The sequence below is a fragment of the Symphalangus syndactylus genome, chromosome 17 (assembly GCF_028878055.3).
Source record: "Symphalangus syndactylus isolate Jambi chromosome 17, NHGRI_mSymSyn1-v2.1_pri, whole genome shotgun sequence".
Lineage (NCBI taxonomy): Eukaryota > Metazoa > Chordata > Mammalia > Primates > Hylobatidae > Symphalangus > Symphalangus syndactylus.
This window is the reverse complement of record NC_072439.2, coordinates 92029633-92045246: the sequence shown is the minus strand read 5'-3', so window position 1 is coordinate 92045246 and position 15614 is coordinate 92029633. Positions and strand designations below refer to the sequence as shown.

Genomic DNA, 15614 nt, shown 5'->3' with positions numbered 1-15614 from the left:
GGCTGGGAGGCTAAGCCAGTCTAGCCTTTTCACATTTTTCTGCCTGCTTTATATTCTGGCCACACTGGCAGCTGATTAGATGGTGCCCACCCAGATTGAGGGTGGGTCTGCCTTCCCCAGCCCACTGACTCAAATGTTAATCTCCTTTGACAACACCCTCACAGACACACCAGGAATCAATACTTTGCATCCTTCAATCCAGTCAAGTTGACACTCAGTATTAACCATCACAACGGTCACGGGTACACTTAAAATCAAAACAGTTTTTTTGCAGGTTGCACATGACATAGGTTTAGCTCATCATTCAGATCATAGTCATATGAATTACACCCCTGCAGGTAAGTTATGCACAACAAGCATGGCCACATTTAGAAACTCTAGATTTTTACAACCAAGCTGTAATGACTGATACTAACTTGGTAGTGATGTTAACCAAGATGTATGACACTAAAATCATTCACTAAAATTTGTTTGGAAAATACTAAGTTTAAGTTAAGGAGTATGCTCATAAAGTAGGTAGCTAAAGATACAACATAAATTGAGGAAATATTTACTTTACTGTCTTTCTTCTGGAGAATGGAGGAACTTTCAGGATTATATGGCAATAGCTAAAGAAGCAAAACATACACCTAACTGATTCACCACATCGTTCAATCCAATCTTAGAGACTTAAAATAGCAGAGCTAGAATACTTCTAAGATATTTCTTAAAAGCAAAGAGACCTTCTCAAGGTTCCAGAAATGCTAGTGACAATTCCAGTTTCAGAGCCCAGGTTTCCTAATGGCACATTTAGTGCTCTTGCCCTTCTACTACGTTATCATACCAGTCACATAAAAGAATGTCAGCTATTTATGGTAAAAACAAACGTCCTCTGTATGTCTCAGCCTTTCTGGGAATACAAAATTCTCATTAAGGCTTTTTGCCAATTCTCAGTTCGTGAAAACATCACAGGTTTCATCTACTCACACCTTTTACTCAAGCAAGGGAAAATAATATTTAGTTCCTCCCTGCAACAAACAAGTCTAAACAGAGCCAAGGCTGGTTTAGTCAGTTTTTCAGCCATTCTTTCGTAAGATTTTGTTTATGATCATTAACCTGAGTCACTGTTTTCCCTAAAGACAGGTACAAAGAAATATATGAGAAAGTGGTTATAAGGACACAAGACTCAATAAACAAATAAACATATTTATGTTTGTTGACATAGAACAATGTTTATAACATACTTTTAAATGATATAAAACTAATACTAGTAAAGATTCATTTTTCTAAGATGTACATACAATTTCTATTAGAAAAAGACTAGGATAATATACATCAAATTTATGGAGACATTTCAGATTATTTTCACTGGTGGAGTGGTTTGCTTATCTAGATTTTCTATTCTATGATGAATATTTATTGTGTAATAAAAATGACATGATAATCAAATTATAGCAATTTCTCACTGCATCTTCTCTTATGAGCAGCTTCTCTAAACCAGATCAATAAACAATTTCATCTGAGCCCTATAATAGCTTTATGAATCAGTTAAAAGATATGCTAGAACTGGGATCTTAATGGTAATCATTACAGAGGAAAGAAAAGACATGGTTGGGTACAATGGGCCAGTGAAAGTTACCTTGCTTTATTCTGTCTCCTTGGAGGCAGTGACTTTCTGAGTAAGGGGTCTAAATTGGTCTTGCATATGGCAGCAGGATTTAATAGTCAGTAGAGATGAATTAAATAAGTTGAATAACAGTGATATGTCAAAAAAAATCTGTCTTTCAAGGAGCATGACACAAGACTGCAGAACCCAGAACAATGGAAAGGAGGGATAATTAGGTTAAGATCTATGACTACCTGTTTGAGATCCCAGGCTGGAGGATGTTTTACAGGACTACCATTTTTGGTCTAATAACACATTATGAACTAAGATGCTTGTTAACATTTGGGCCTCTACCTGTGTATACACTGGGATGGTCTTTAGTAGCAAGCAACAGAAAATAAAAATCAAACAAGTCTAAACAATAAAAGGGTTTGGCTAGCTTAGAAAAGGGAAAAAATACAGAGGAAAGATGGAATTGTAAGCATTTGTAACCAATTATTTATGCTCTACCCTCTTCAGAATGACAGCTTTGTCTTCATGCTGGTTTTCCTTGTCCTGACAGAATGACTCTGGCCTCCTCATACACACATTTAATCATCCAGGAAATAGGAGACTATCCATGTACAAGAATTCCCTTCAAAGCCCTGAAAGTCATTCTGAATTGACCAACTTGAGTCACCTGTCCACTTTTATTCCTATCACTGTTTCAAGAAGAATGAAACACACTGATTCATTTAGTCAAAATCACTGTATTAGACATCTATTTCTGTGTAACAAATTACCCCCAAAACTTAGCAGTTTAAAACAACAAACATTTCTATGGATCATTTCTTTCTATGGATCATGTTAGTTGTGTGGTTCTGACTCAGGATCTCTCAAGAGGTTGCAGTCAAGCTGTTGGCTAAGGCTATAGTCTCATCTGAAGGCGCAATTGGGGAAAGATTTGCTTCTACTCCGTCATTGTTGGCAGGCCTCAGTGCCTCACCAGTTATTGTCTGATCATCAGTTCCCTGTCATTTGAGCCCCTTCATAGGCTTCCCACAGAGTGTTCAGGGGGACAGAGTGTGCTTTCAAGATGAAAGCCACAGTCTTCTGATAACCTAATCTCAGAAGCAACAGATCATCAATTCTGCTGAATTCTGTTGATCACACAGGGCTATCCCAGGATGTGGGATCGAACTGTACAGGGTATGAATACCAGAAGGGGACAGAGAGCATTGAGGGCTATCTTGAAGGCTGCCTACCACAGCCAGGTATGCCACTCTGCAGCCAGGAGCAGTATTGGCTTCCCCAACACATCAGAACTCAACATAAATCAGATTACAGAGACTTCTGGGAAGGATAAAGGGAGGAAAGATTATGGGAATGTAATCAAAATGCAGATTGCAGAGAATTTTGGGAAGGAAAGGGGGAGGAAAGATTACGGGAATGTAAGCAAAATGTATCTACTGCAGCCCACAGCTTTATATTTCATATTAATTAATATAATTGTTTCTGGCCCCACCTTACTGCCACTAAAAATTTTCAAGAATGAAATGGAGCCAAAAGTGCATAAAACATATTCTACTAATTCTAATAAATTACACGGAGTTCCACAATAAAGTAGGCTCTGTGGCCAGAGAGTTAAGGCAACAAAACAGAAAAGGTTTCATTTTCCATAATAAAGCCATTTCAAAACAATGAATTTTGCAGACCCTATGTTCTGTGTAATACTCTTTGACAAATAATAAATTGGATACTTGGGCAACACGTTCACATTGATTCTCCTGTAATCCTAATATATTATATATTCCTTCCTTATTCAACAGGCAGGTATTGAATTTCCCCACTGAAGAAATTCACCCTGGAGAAGTAGTATTGAGTCACTAGTTCACAGGCCAAATTTCTCTGTTTGATGGCTTTCATATGGTGTGTTAGTAAATTCCAGGGGGAAGATAATTTATGCCTATAATTTCGAGTATTAAGTATCAATTATCTAAAAGGTCACAAAATAGAAGGGTTGTTTCATGAAGTAATGATATAGATTATCTTGCTTTCTATCACATTTAAAGTGTCACTATGCACTTTAATACCTACGGTCAAATACAAACCTTTGGAGTTATCAGAGTAGATAGTATTATCCTATCATAAAATAAAAAAGAAAAGAATATTCATTTCTTTCAGAATGACAAATGAATGTCTCTAATCAAAGGGGAGCAAGATATGAAAAACAGTGTCGACTAAAGATAAAAAGGATTTCAAAGTAACCCGTGGTTTAAAATGTTGTGCTAAAATTAAAATCTTGAATGTTTTTATGTATCTTGTTCTTTGAACACTCTCACATGCTGCTTTGGGGCAATTTTAAGGCCTTTGTGTACATCAGACATTCTTAATTTTGGAGATCTCAACTCATATTATATCAAACAAAGCAGAAGCTATGGTATGTTTCTGAAACTCCTCTGCAAGAATAAGATACTCACTCCCCAAAGCTGCTGGGAGACTTAGATGCCGATTGCTCAAAACTGAGATCCTCTCTAGCGACTGCTCTGTTATAGGGAGTTTCTTTCCTAAGGATACCCTCCCCCCTGGAAAGCAGCCCACATCTCAGGATGTAGCAAACAGAGCCATAGCTCTTTCCCCCATTTTGGGTCAACTCTGAAGGGTCATCCCAAACACAGAGCTCCATGGGGGACTGGCCAAGGTGTTTTTGTAACTGTATCGAAGTTTAACTTTTCTCTCTGTCCAGTCTTACTCTCAACCTCTTACAGGTGTGTTTGGATGAGCACTGGTTAGTAAATCTCCTGCTTCTAAGTCTCCAGCTGAGAGTCTGTTTCTCCAGGGAATGTGACTTCAGACCACTGGTATCAGGAGTGGGCCTAAGATACAATCTTTAAAATGAGTTTTTTTAAAAAGCTAGATCACTTACTAACCAGCTGGAAATGAAGACCCTGTCCCCGGAGTAGATGGATTACTCATAGCATTGGCATGCTGTGTCAGTGACATTGTTAAAAGTTTCACTGGTGATGAACTTGGCTGGCATAATGTTGGAAAGTAATACGTGGATGGTGCAACATGTCATACATTTTGAGAAAGAAAGAAAATGAAAGGCTAAAAGCTATAAATCCTAATTTAAATTACCAATTTAAGGTAAATGTCAGAGGCGGCATACAAAATACTCTCATTTCCCACAGCTGCAGGGACAATAAAAACAGGCCCAGGACTTAAGAGCTCCAGAAAGCATTGATTGAGAAGAAGTAGGATCTTTAAACTTGAGAAGGCAATATCTGGGCTGATGTACTTACAAACCTTGCCTTCTGAACATGAATCCTCTCTGATTGTAAGAGTGGCCCATTTCTTTAAGCTAAAGACTAGTGCTCCCTGGCCGGGCGCAGTGGCTCACGCCTGTAATTCCAGCACTTTGGGAGGCCGAGGCGGGCGGATCACGAGGTCAGGAGACCGAGACCATCCTGGCTAACATGGTGAAACCCTGTCTCTACTAAAAATACAAAAAATTAGTCGGGTGTGGTGGCGGGCGCCTGTAGTCCCAGCTACTTGGAGGCTGCGGCAGAAGAATGGCGTGAACCTGGGAGGCGGAGCTTGCAGTGAGCAGAGACAGCGCCACTGCACTCCAGCCTGGGCAACAGAGCAAGACTCCGTCTCAAAATAAATAAATACATAAATAAATAAATTAATTAAATAAAAATAAATACTAGTGCTCCCCCTTGCTTAAGAATTATGTAGAGGCCTGTGCCTTGCAAGGCAACATATACCCTCTCTGACTTTGAATATACCCATGCTTCTCCTCTAGACCAATAAGCAGGGTTAAGTCACAACATACCTGGCTGAAAAGAACTGGGTCTGCTAGGGGAGGAATGGGACACAATGGTGAATAAATTGCCAGACCTAGACAAAATAGATTGGCGAATCTGGGAGAGTATGTATAATACTGGACCCTAAGAGTTCTAAGGGTGCTAAACAAAAGGAGATTAGTAAAACACAAAGATATCTAATGGAGAGTTGCTTGATTTCAGATCATTCTTCTGTGATACAAGATTTAATACTTGATCAAGGATCCTGGAAAATAGTATTAATGAGCTGTGAGGCTGGTTCTTGGAAGTTTGGGAAAAATGATGGCTCATACTAGGTGAAGTAGAAATACTAGAACTTTCATAGAAGATGGTGACCAAAAAATATCAAAAGGCTCCAAGAAGTGTGCATAGCAAAATGGTCATACCACCTAAGGCTGGAAGCCCGCTATCCAACTATATTCTATGGAAGAATCCAAAAGACACTTCATTGGCTGATACAACAAAGAGTGCACTGGTGGATGGAGCATCAGAATAGCTGAAAAGATTAGTGGTGGTTATCCTTAGAAGGCCAGGACTGATGGCAGGGAAGGCTGTTACAGAATGAGCTCTCTGGTAACAATGGAGAATCCCAAAAGAACATAGGCCAGTGGTGCTGATCAATCATCTGATGCAAGGACATATAATGGTTGTAAAGTTCAGAGTGGCAGCCAGGAAACATGAGACCTATGAAGATAGTTAATAGACCATAGTGTTCTTAAGAAGAGATAAAGAGCCAAAAAGAGTGTTACTTAGTGCATATAACCAAAACAAGTTAAGGGTGGATAAACAGGAGGCTGAGAGCAAATTCCCAGTAAAATTTCTAGTTTTCAGATCTGAGCCAGTTCTCAAGACAAGTATCCATTGACTAAAGAAAAAAAGAAGAGACAGATCCCAGTGAAGAGAAGCACTAAAATACTCAGGGGTCTGCCATATCAGTGAAGTTTTGAGGGGCTCTGTGATATGGGGCATGCCGATATAATCACCTCGAAAAAAAAAAAAAGACAACACTCAGCTCCCCTCTTTGAGACAGCATATTCCAAATTTGGGAATATGTCTTTGACTTATTTACAAAGTGACATTCAAGACTGGCAGCTTTGAGTGGACCCAGCACGATAAAGGGCTCTTCGAAAGTTCTAGACTGCAGTGCAGGCAGCCTTACCACTTGAGCCAGACAGATCCTAATGCTACTAGAAGTGTAAGTTGCAATTAGAGAACCACAATAGAAATCCCTAGGGCCCTAAAACAAGGCCAGTCATACCATCGGCAGCAGAGAAGTAAACACCATTTGAAAAGTAGTCCTTGTTATGCAGCTGGGATCTGGTAGAGATGGAGGATCTACCCGTGGGACAATAGGAACCATTTGGCCAGAGCTACCCATCAGCAGCTCATCATGAGCTATGTTCTGTCAGAACTGCAAAGTCATAAGATCAGCCAGATCTATAGCAATTTATTGTTAGAAAAGGTACATCCAGGATGGCATGTACAGGACAAGAGCTACATGAACAGGTGATCCAGACTCCCAAGCCATACCCCACTGCAATACTGCTACAGCTCCCTCAACTAAACTATATTCACATGTGGGTGTCCTATTATCTGGCCCAGACTCCCAAGCCATATACCACTGCAATACTGCTACAGCTCCCTCAACCAAACTATACTCACATGTGGGTGTCCTATTATCTGGCTGAAGGACGAGGAAAAAGGATAAGCTTGGTTCACAAACGTATTGGTTTGGCTTAATTTATAGTGCAATCCAAAAAAAATAAAAAGGACTATTCTGCACTACAGCCTCACTCAGGATAACACTAAAAGATAGTAGTGAGAAGACAATCTCCAATTAGGCAGGCAGAATTCTTCAGGCAATACAATCGATACTTCACCTTTTGTGTTAAGAGAAATATTTCCTGGTAAGAATATACACACATTCGAGGATAGTGGAAAATGATCAGGAGTCTGGAGGAAGATTAGATTTGAGAAAAAAGAGAATAGGAAAGAGACATGTGGATGAATCTATCCTGGTAGGTGCAAAATATGATCTTTGGATCACATGTTAATGCCCATCAGAGAAAACCCCCTGTGTAAAAGGCACTAAACAACCAAACAGGCCATTAACATCAATAGTAAGTACAATTTATCTACAGCTACAGCTGCAGCTCAACTCAACTCTTGTAAGTAACTGATTGATGTATATCTCACCCTAATTGCCAAACAGGAGAAAGAAAAAAAATATATATATATGTGTATATATATACACACAGCAACTGGAATATAATAAAAAATTATTATACCGTCAATGAAGCAGAAATGTGTGACCAACAATCAAAAGAAAACAGTTTGTAGAAGCAGTCCTACATATAAACCAGACCTATTTATTGGAATTAGAAGTCTAAGACTTTAAAATAACAATTAAAAATGTGGTAAAGCATTTACAGGTAAAGACAGATTGAATGAATGAAAAGATAGACCAGTTTAAAGAGATAAATGGGAGTTTTAGAAAAACAACCAACTAGAATGCCTGTAACTAAGAGATGCAATACTTGAAATCAGAAAATTCATTGAATGGTGTCAATAGCAAATTGAACAGTCAAAAAGAAAAAAATAATGACCTAGAAAACAGGGCAATAAAAATGACCTAAACTACAATGGAAAATAAATATTTTTTTTATTTTTAAAATAATTGCTTGAAAAAAATTTTCAGTTTGATTTTTTGAAGTTCAATAAACCCAATAAATACAAAGAAAAGTACGCATATTCAATTACTTGCCCAAAACCAAAACTAAATTGAGCGTCTTAAAAGAGGCCACAGACAAAGGAAAAAATAAAGACAACAAAAAAGAAAAACATATCATGTATAGGGAGATAGAGATACAAATACAGTAGCCTACCCTTATTAACAGTTTTGCTTTTCAAAGTTTCAGTTATCTGCAGTCAACTGTGGTCTGAAAATAGATTCATTTTGAAATGAAGCTAATTAAAACAAAAAGTCAACTTGCAATTTTTTTATTTAAATAGTCTTCAAAAAATGAAGGTGAACTAATGTAACTGCCCAACGGGTTCACCTTGCCTGCTGTCTAGACAGAGCCAATTTATCAAGACACGGGAATTGCAATGGAGAAAGAGTAATTCAAACAGAGCCGGCTATGCGGGATACTGGAGTTTTATTATTACTCAAATCGGTCTCCCTGAGCATTTGAGGATCGGAGTTTTTAAAGATAATTTGGCAGGTAGGGGTTCAGGAAGTGGGGAGTGCTTAGTCAGGTTGAAGGTGGAATCATAGAGTGGGTTGAAGTGAAGTTTTCTTGCTGTCTTCTGTTCCTGGGTGGGATCGCAGAGCTGATTGAGTCAGATGACTGGCTTGGGTGGTGTCAGGTGTTCCATGGAATGAGGGTCTGCAAAATACCTCAAGCACTGATCTTAGGTGGTGTTGAAATGGCCTCATTGTCTGGAGTAGCACCCAGGGTTCTTTCTTTCACAGCCATGGAGAACAAGAACATGGACACACAAAGAGTGAGGTTGAGAGCAGAGGTTTAATAGGTGAAAAAGAGGAGTCCCAGAAAAATGGGTCTTCAAATGCAAGGGGTTTTATAGATAAGCTGGTGAGGAGGTGCTGTCTGATTTACACAGGGCGCAAAAGACTGGTTAGACCAGGTGTGCCATTTGCATAGGGCACAAATCCCTGTTAGCCCCCACCCTTATCTTTTATTATGCAGGTGGGTTCTCTGAGCTGTGCCATATTGCCCATTTCTTTATTACAGTACACGTGGTAACAAAAAAGGAAAGATGGAGCCCCCAGTTGAACATGTCTGGCCCCCAGCTAGCCCTTTTCTGTTGGCACAGCTGCTGGAATTCCCATGTGCAAGTTTCCAGCTTGCCTATCTATGTGTGCAGCTCAATTTTTCAGGCTGCTCTTTGTTAGGGAAAAAAAAAAAAATTCTTGGGCTGCTTTTTGTTAGAAGGGAAGCTCTGCCGAGGACTCTTTTGCGCTCACTTTCTGCCTAAATAATTTCTATCTACCTCCTGTATCAATGTTATCTCCAGGAGCAATTTGGGGGCATTCAGACTTTTGCAGCCAGAGGCAGCATGACCCCTAAACCATAATTTCTAATCTTGTAGCTAATTTGTTAGTCCTACAAAGGCCGACTGGTGCCAAGTCAAGAAGGGAGTGTTTTCAGGGAAGGACTATTATCAATTTTGTTTCAGAGTCAAACCATAAACTAAATTCCTTTCTTTGGTTAGTTCAGCCTACGCTCAGGAATGAACAAGAACAGCTTACAGGTTAAAGGCAAGATGGAGTCGGTTATGTCTGATCCTTTTCACTGTCATAATTTCCTCAGTTACAGTTTTTGCAAAGGCACTTTCACTAAGGACTAACTGAGATAATGCAATAGTTAAAGCCAATTGCTAACGGGCATTTACAAACAGTATAAAGACTGTGAGCTCTCAGTGCCTATTGAGTGACTAGCACATAGTGGGTGCTGGGTAATTACTGACTCAATGAAAGAATGAAATCATATTATTACATTGAAGGGTTCAAGTTTCTTTGCTCTTTATTTTCAAAAGCTAAAATAAAGACATTTTAACATAAATAAAATTGCAGGAATTAGTTCCCAGCAAACCTACACTAAATATAATTTCTTAAATTCTTAAAAAATAATTTTATGGTTTAAAGCAAGTACAGTAACAATGTATTATGGAGTTTATCACATTTAATAATAGCACAAAGAACAGTGGGGGTAAATATGTGTATATTTTTATAAAGTTCTTTGTAAGTGAGGTACTATAGTATTATTCCAAAGGTGACAATACTAATTTAAGAATGTATATTCTTAAATATGCACTAGAGCAACCACATAAAAATAAAATAAAAGTCAAAACAAGAAGAAATAGACAAAATGGTGGTAGAGGAAACTAAATGAACTCTACGGAGAGAAAAAAAAAAATTAATCCAAGAAAAGCAGGAGAGGAGGAAAAAGAGAACAAAGAATAGAATGGGAAAAAAATAAAAGAATACCAATATGCTGGCTGATGTTCAACCAAATAATTACATTATAATTAATAATGTAATGGAATATAATATAAATGGACTGAACACTCTAGCTACATTTTGTTCTTATCACACTCATCCTCCCTATTTCAACTCTGCTATTACACCAGTCGAGTTTCTTATTATCTCTCATTTTGATGATTGAGAAGACTTCCTAAAATGGTCTTCCTGCCTCCACTCCCTCACATGTCACACCAGATAAATCTTTCTAAAACCCAAACCTTGACATGAAACTCAGCTTGTGCAATCCTTATGCTTTATTAGTTTCTCTCCCACCTAAATGTGAGGTTTCAGGCCTCCTCTCAATAAAAGAAGGACTGGGGCTGAATATTGGAACCTTAGGAAATGTCCCTATTATCCTCCCTGGAAACAGTTTATACTATTTTAGAGAATTTTGTACATCTTCTGCCTTGGACTAGACTTCTACTGTTTGTTGTATTTCTTTGGGCATCTATACTTGGTTTTCAAAGTTTCTTTGTTTCTTGCCTACTTTGCTCTAAATAACATAGTTTCTTTTTTGTTCTACAGTTTAAAGATCAAGGGTCAGCCAAGCCTCAGTCTCAGCTCAGCCCAACCCAACATAGCTTCAACCAGCCCAGTTAAGAATCCCAGCCCTAGCCAGAGTGTCATCTTGGCCAAGATAAGCATTCAAATACCTTTCAGTGACAAAACTCGAAATCCATGTTTCTTCACATCGAGCCTCATAGCTCCTTTTAGGCCACAAGTTCTAGTCACATCAAATTTCAGAAGTTTCTGAACATTTCTTTCTCTTTGTTTGCATCTTTAGACCTACCTTTCTTCCTTATGAAATATTCTAACCATTTTCTCTGCTTTGGGAATTTATCCTCTAAGACCTGGTTCAAGTCTTTAAAACACTCTGTGAAACATTTCCCAAGCAGAATTAGTCTGCCCCTTCTTCTTCAGTGCTCCCATGCTACTTTGAACAAGCGCAGATCACATTAGTTGTAAATATTACCTGTCTGACTCAACCATTGGACTGTAAGGAATGGGATTTTATTTAACATTGTTTATCCTCTTTGTACTTAGTACTAATGCTAACATTTAAAAGCTTTTCACTAAGTGATAGTTGAGTAAAGATACAGTTTTTTACAAAGTAGGATAAGAAACATCAAAAAATGAAGCGTTATATTCATTTACCTTTAGAAACAACTGTAGGATTGCAATAAAGCTGCACTGGATTCAACTCATTTAATTCAATTATTTACTCAACACTTAGAGCTAGAACTCAAACATATGTGGAAGAAACTGAGTGACAACACTGCATAGGCATTAAGAGAGTCAAATTTGGAAGTCCTTCATGCAAGGTGTGTAATGTCTGAATGTAAATGTTAAGGTCATTTGTCCAGGAGCAAAATAGATGATAATTTTTATTCATCAAAACTTTTGCCAGAAATAAGACAAATTATAATGCAAACAAGATTGCAATTGCAGGAGGTGCTTAAAACACTTGAATGACCAAATTGTAGCATTTTCCAATCATTCACTTATAAACAGAAAACAAATGCCCCGATTACAAATCATACTGTGCTATAAGAAAAGTTTATTAACTTGAGTAAATATCTGTATCAAAACAATAGAATATCAGAAATCCCAGAATGAAGTCTTCTGCAATTTGAATAATTTTATTCTTTAAAAAAATAATAAATTAGCTTTCAGTAATGTCCTGAACTATGAATATTTTTCAAAGGAAAGGCCATAAGGCCTCTTATTTAGGAAAATTTACCCATTAAATTGTATTATATCTTTCAGTAACTACTGATGTCCTTCCAAGGGTAACAATGGGAAGAAACATGGTCTGCAGCAGAATTGGATTTAATGAAAAAACTATGTCCATTGAATTTCAATTTAGGCAGACTGGTATGATGGGTTAGGTCATCATTAGTTGTCTAATACAATATTAGCTTGTTGAAGTCCTGAGCAATAAACTTTTTTTTTTTATTTTGCAGGAAAAGTTTACTGTGAAGATTAATTATGAAATCTTGGGAATAAACAGCCAGCTCTTATTGCAAAATCCTACACAATTTGCAATCATCCTACAATTGCTGTTATCCCTAGCGATGCTTTGGCTTTCCAGTCTACCCTCTGTGTGTGGTAGAGAATTCACAGAGTGAATGTTTCTGTCTGACTGATCCGTGTGTTTGTACTCAGGAGGGATGAGTCTGATTTTTATTCCTCTTGAAGCATTCAGTCCTATGTGGCATTCCTACTTGAAAGTTGCTGAATTGGAGAAACGAATGCACTCATGATTAGATATTCTTTTTAAATTATTAGAGAAGACATGCTTTACAATGCATGCTTTATTTCTGGTATCCTTGTAGTAACTCTCAGCGGCCCTTACTATGACATAAAATTCACAGAGTCACACTCTGGGCTTACAGAAATTTGAGGCAAAAAGAAAAAAAAAACATTTCTCCTAAATCACAAAGCAAATTATATTTATTCTTATTTGTAGAAGAAACATAAAGAGGAAAGAGACCAGAGTTTAAGATCCAGATTCTTTTTTTTTTTTTTTTGTAATACTGCTTATCCACCAATACGTGCCAGTCTGATATTTAGAATCCTATTCTATATATACGTATTGAAGTCCTACTACCAGACCTCTGTGCTAGTTCCCATGATCCAGGGGAATACAAAAACATGGAAGTAAAACAAACAATCTCTCCCGTGAAGGAATTTAGAAATTGTGGCGAAAGACACTTATGCAATATAAATTAACGTGTAACAAGGACCATGAGACTAGCCTGAAGTGCTGAGGGATTGTGGAGAAGAAAATGTAACTGATACAGACTCAAAGATGGCTTTAGGCAGGCTGTGGTTTGATTTTACAAGCATAGAAAGATTTAGCAACAGCAAGAAAGAGGTACATTTGCAATCTGGGCTGATGGGAAACCACGAGTAAAGCACCAACCTGTGAAAGAGGAAAAACACAGTCAACATACCAAGTGTGCAGGGTGTGGTGTAGGAATGAGAAAGGTAAGCTTAAATTATTTTGGGAAGAACTTTCAGTATCATACTGAGGAACTGGACTTTAGTGTTTGGAAAATTGGAATTCCTTAGCGGTCATGTTTGAAGTTTAGAAAGATCCCTCAAGAGCAGAGCCGAGATTGTGCCACGGCACTCCAGCCTGGGCGACAGAGCGAGACTCTGTCTCAAAAAAAAAAAAATAAAATAAAATAAAGAGCAGAGGTGAAGCACAGAAGAGGAACTAGAATGAGGAAAGGAAAATGAATGAAGGTGAAAGAAGAGTTAAAGAGTTGTTACGTTAATCCAGGCAAAAATAAAGAGTGTTTGAACCAAAGTATTGGCTATAAGGAGAGAGGATACAATGAATATGAGAAAATTTTCAAACCAAAATTACGAGTTCTCAGTTAGGGAAGGGTCTGGCTTAATGATCAGGTAGATTCAAGGTTATGTTTTTCTAATCCCAGATCTGCATAGTTTTAGAGAAGTTTTATATTTTACAAGCACATCTACAGAATTCTGCCAAAATTCTGTATTAGGACATACTCATAGGAGGATATTAATTCTGTATGAACATTCCCTGTAAAAATGAACACAATTTCTTTTTGAGTTCCAAAAATAAGGACTGTGATTAATTTGAGTACCTTTAAAGCTTTAAAGTGGATATAATGACATATACTTTGAATATATCAGGTAATAATCCATAGGATTTTTAACAGTGAACATTAATTTTCATCTTTTGAGAATGTAAAATGCAAGGCTGTGTATAATATACATAGCGAATTATATGCCAACCACATTAGAATCTTTGTATAGTAATTCACATGGGATAATTTTGCAATTTGAAGGCAATATTACATAACTTTTAATAATCAAATAATAAAATATTTTCAACCTAAATAATGAATATGATATCTGAAGTCATTATGTTTCAAAATTATATAACTTATCCATAGTTGTAATAATAATTCTTTCTTTTATAGCATGGAATATTTATTTCAGTAAGACGTTATGGTATAAGGGAAAGATAAAACTTTATTTCTTCAAAATAGAGCTATCTCAATATCACTCATTGAATATTATATCCCTACTGCTTTTAAATGCCAGCTTTATTACAAAGTAAATTATTTTATATGTTTTAGTATGAATAACTTTGGGTTTTAAATCAGATTGAGGAAGGGCTATCTAATCATTTTAGATAAACATGCCTTTGGTTTACCACAGACAGGTAATTTACCACAGTGGTATTTTGGCCTGGCAGTTCAAAAATTTTCCATCAACATGCACATTAGTCTGAAAATCTACAGATTTGTCCAGACATGCATATGTATGCTTCGTGTATATAAGGTTTTGTTACAAGCAAGAATCATCTAAATTTGAAACTTATGACTTTCAGATCTTATCACACTTATTATAGCAGTATTTTTTCAGAAATTAATCAGGATAGTCTGAAAAAAATGTAGAGACATATTCAAGCTTGTTTTTTGTTAACTCCATAAAATGCAGGATAAAAATAATCTAAAGATGTCATTACTAATATATTACTTACACTTTCTTGGTATAGGAACCTGAAAAAAAAAAAAGATTGTGTGTGCTTAGCCTACCAAAATGATGGCTTTTATTCTTTTCAGCAAAAATCATATTGATTTTCCTCAACTTCCTCTCCACTCTGAATTTCAAGAGGAAATTTCAAGAGGAAATTAAGAGTCACCAAATCTGAACTGCACCTAAAATAATTTTAGGCTCAGTTCAGTTTTTAGCGACCCTGACTTTCTTCATGTTGAAGACTCTAAAAAGTAAAAATTGACCAATTCAGGTATATTTCATAGGAAGTTAAAAAAAACAAAAACAAAAGAACCAACCAAAAAACAAAAAAACCCCACAGAAATGAGAAATCAAACTATGGATCTAAAAAATGCTTCATTTTTTTCCTGATCTAAGCTATATCAATAATTATATTGCTATTTTTCTTTTATATGGGTAATCTGGCATTGGCTATGTTCATACCACTAGAATCTCAATGCATGTGAATATTCCATTAAAATGCCCTATATTGGTTCTCACAAGATTGCAAGGAAATTTTTCTTCTAAAAACATGGTGACAACATGAATGTTTACTACTAGAATTATTAGAGAATGACATGTAAAGTCCATAAATCACACATTTTTCTAATAA

General features: G+C 36.9%; 1 protein-coding gene across 2 annotated transcripts in view; it reads right to left on the bottom strand.

The window, feature by feature from the left end:
• Window positions 1-15614, bottom strand: part of CLDN16 (claudin 16) — a 123978-nt gene that overhangs the window by 43198 nt on the left and 65166 nt on the right. The window lies entirely within an intron of this gene.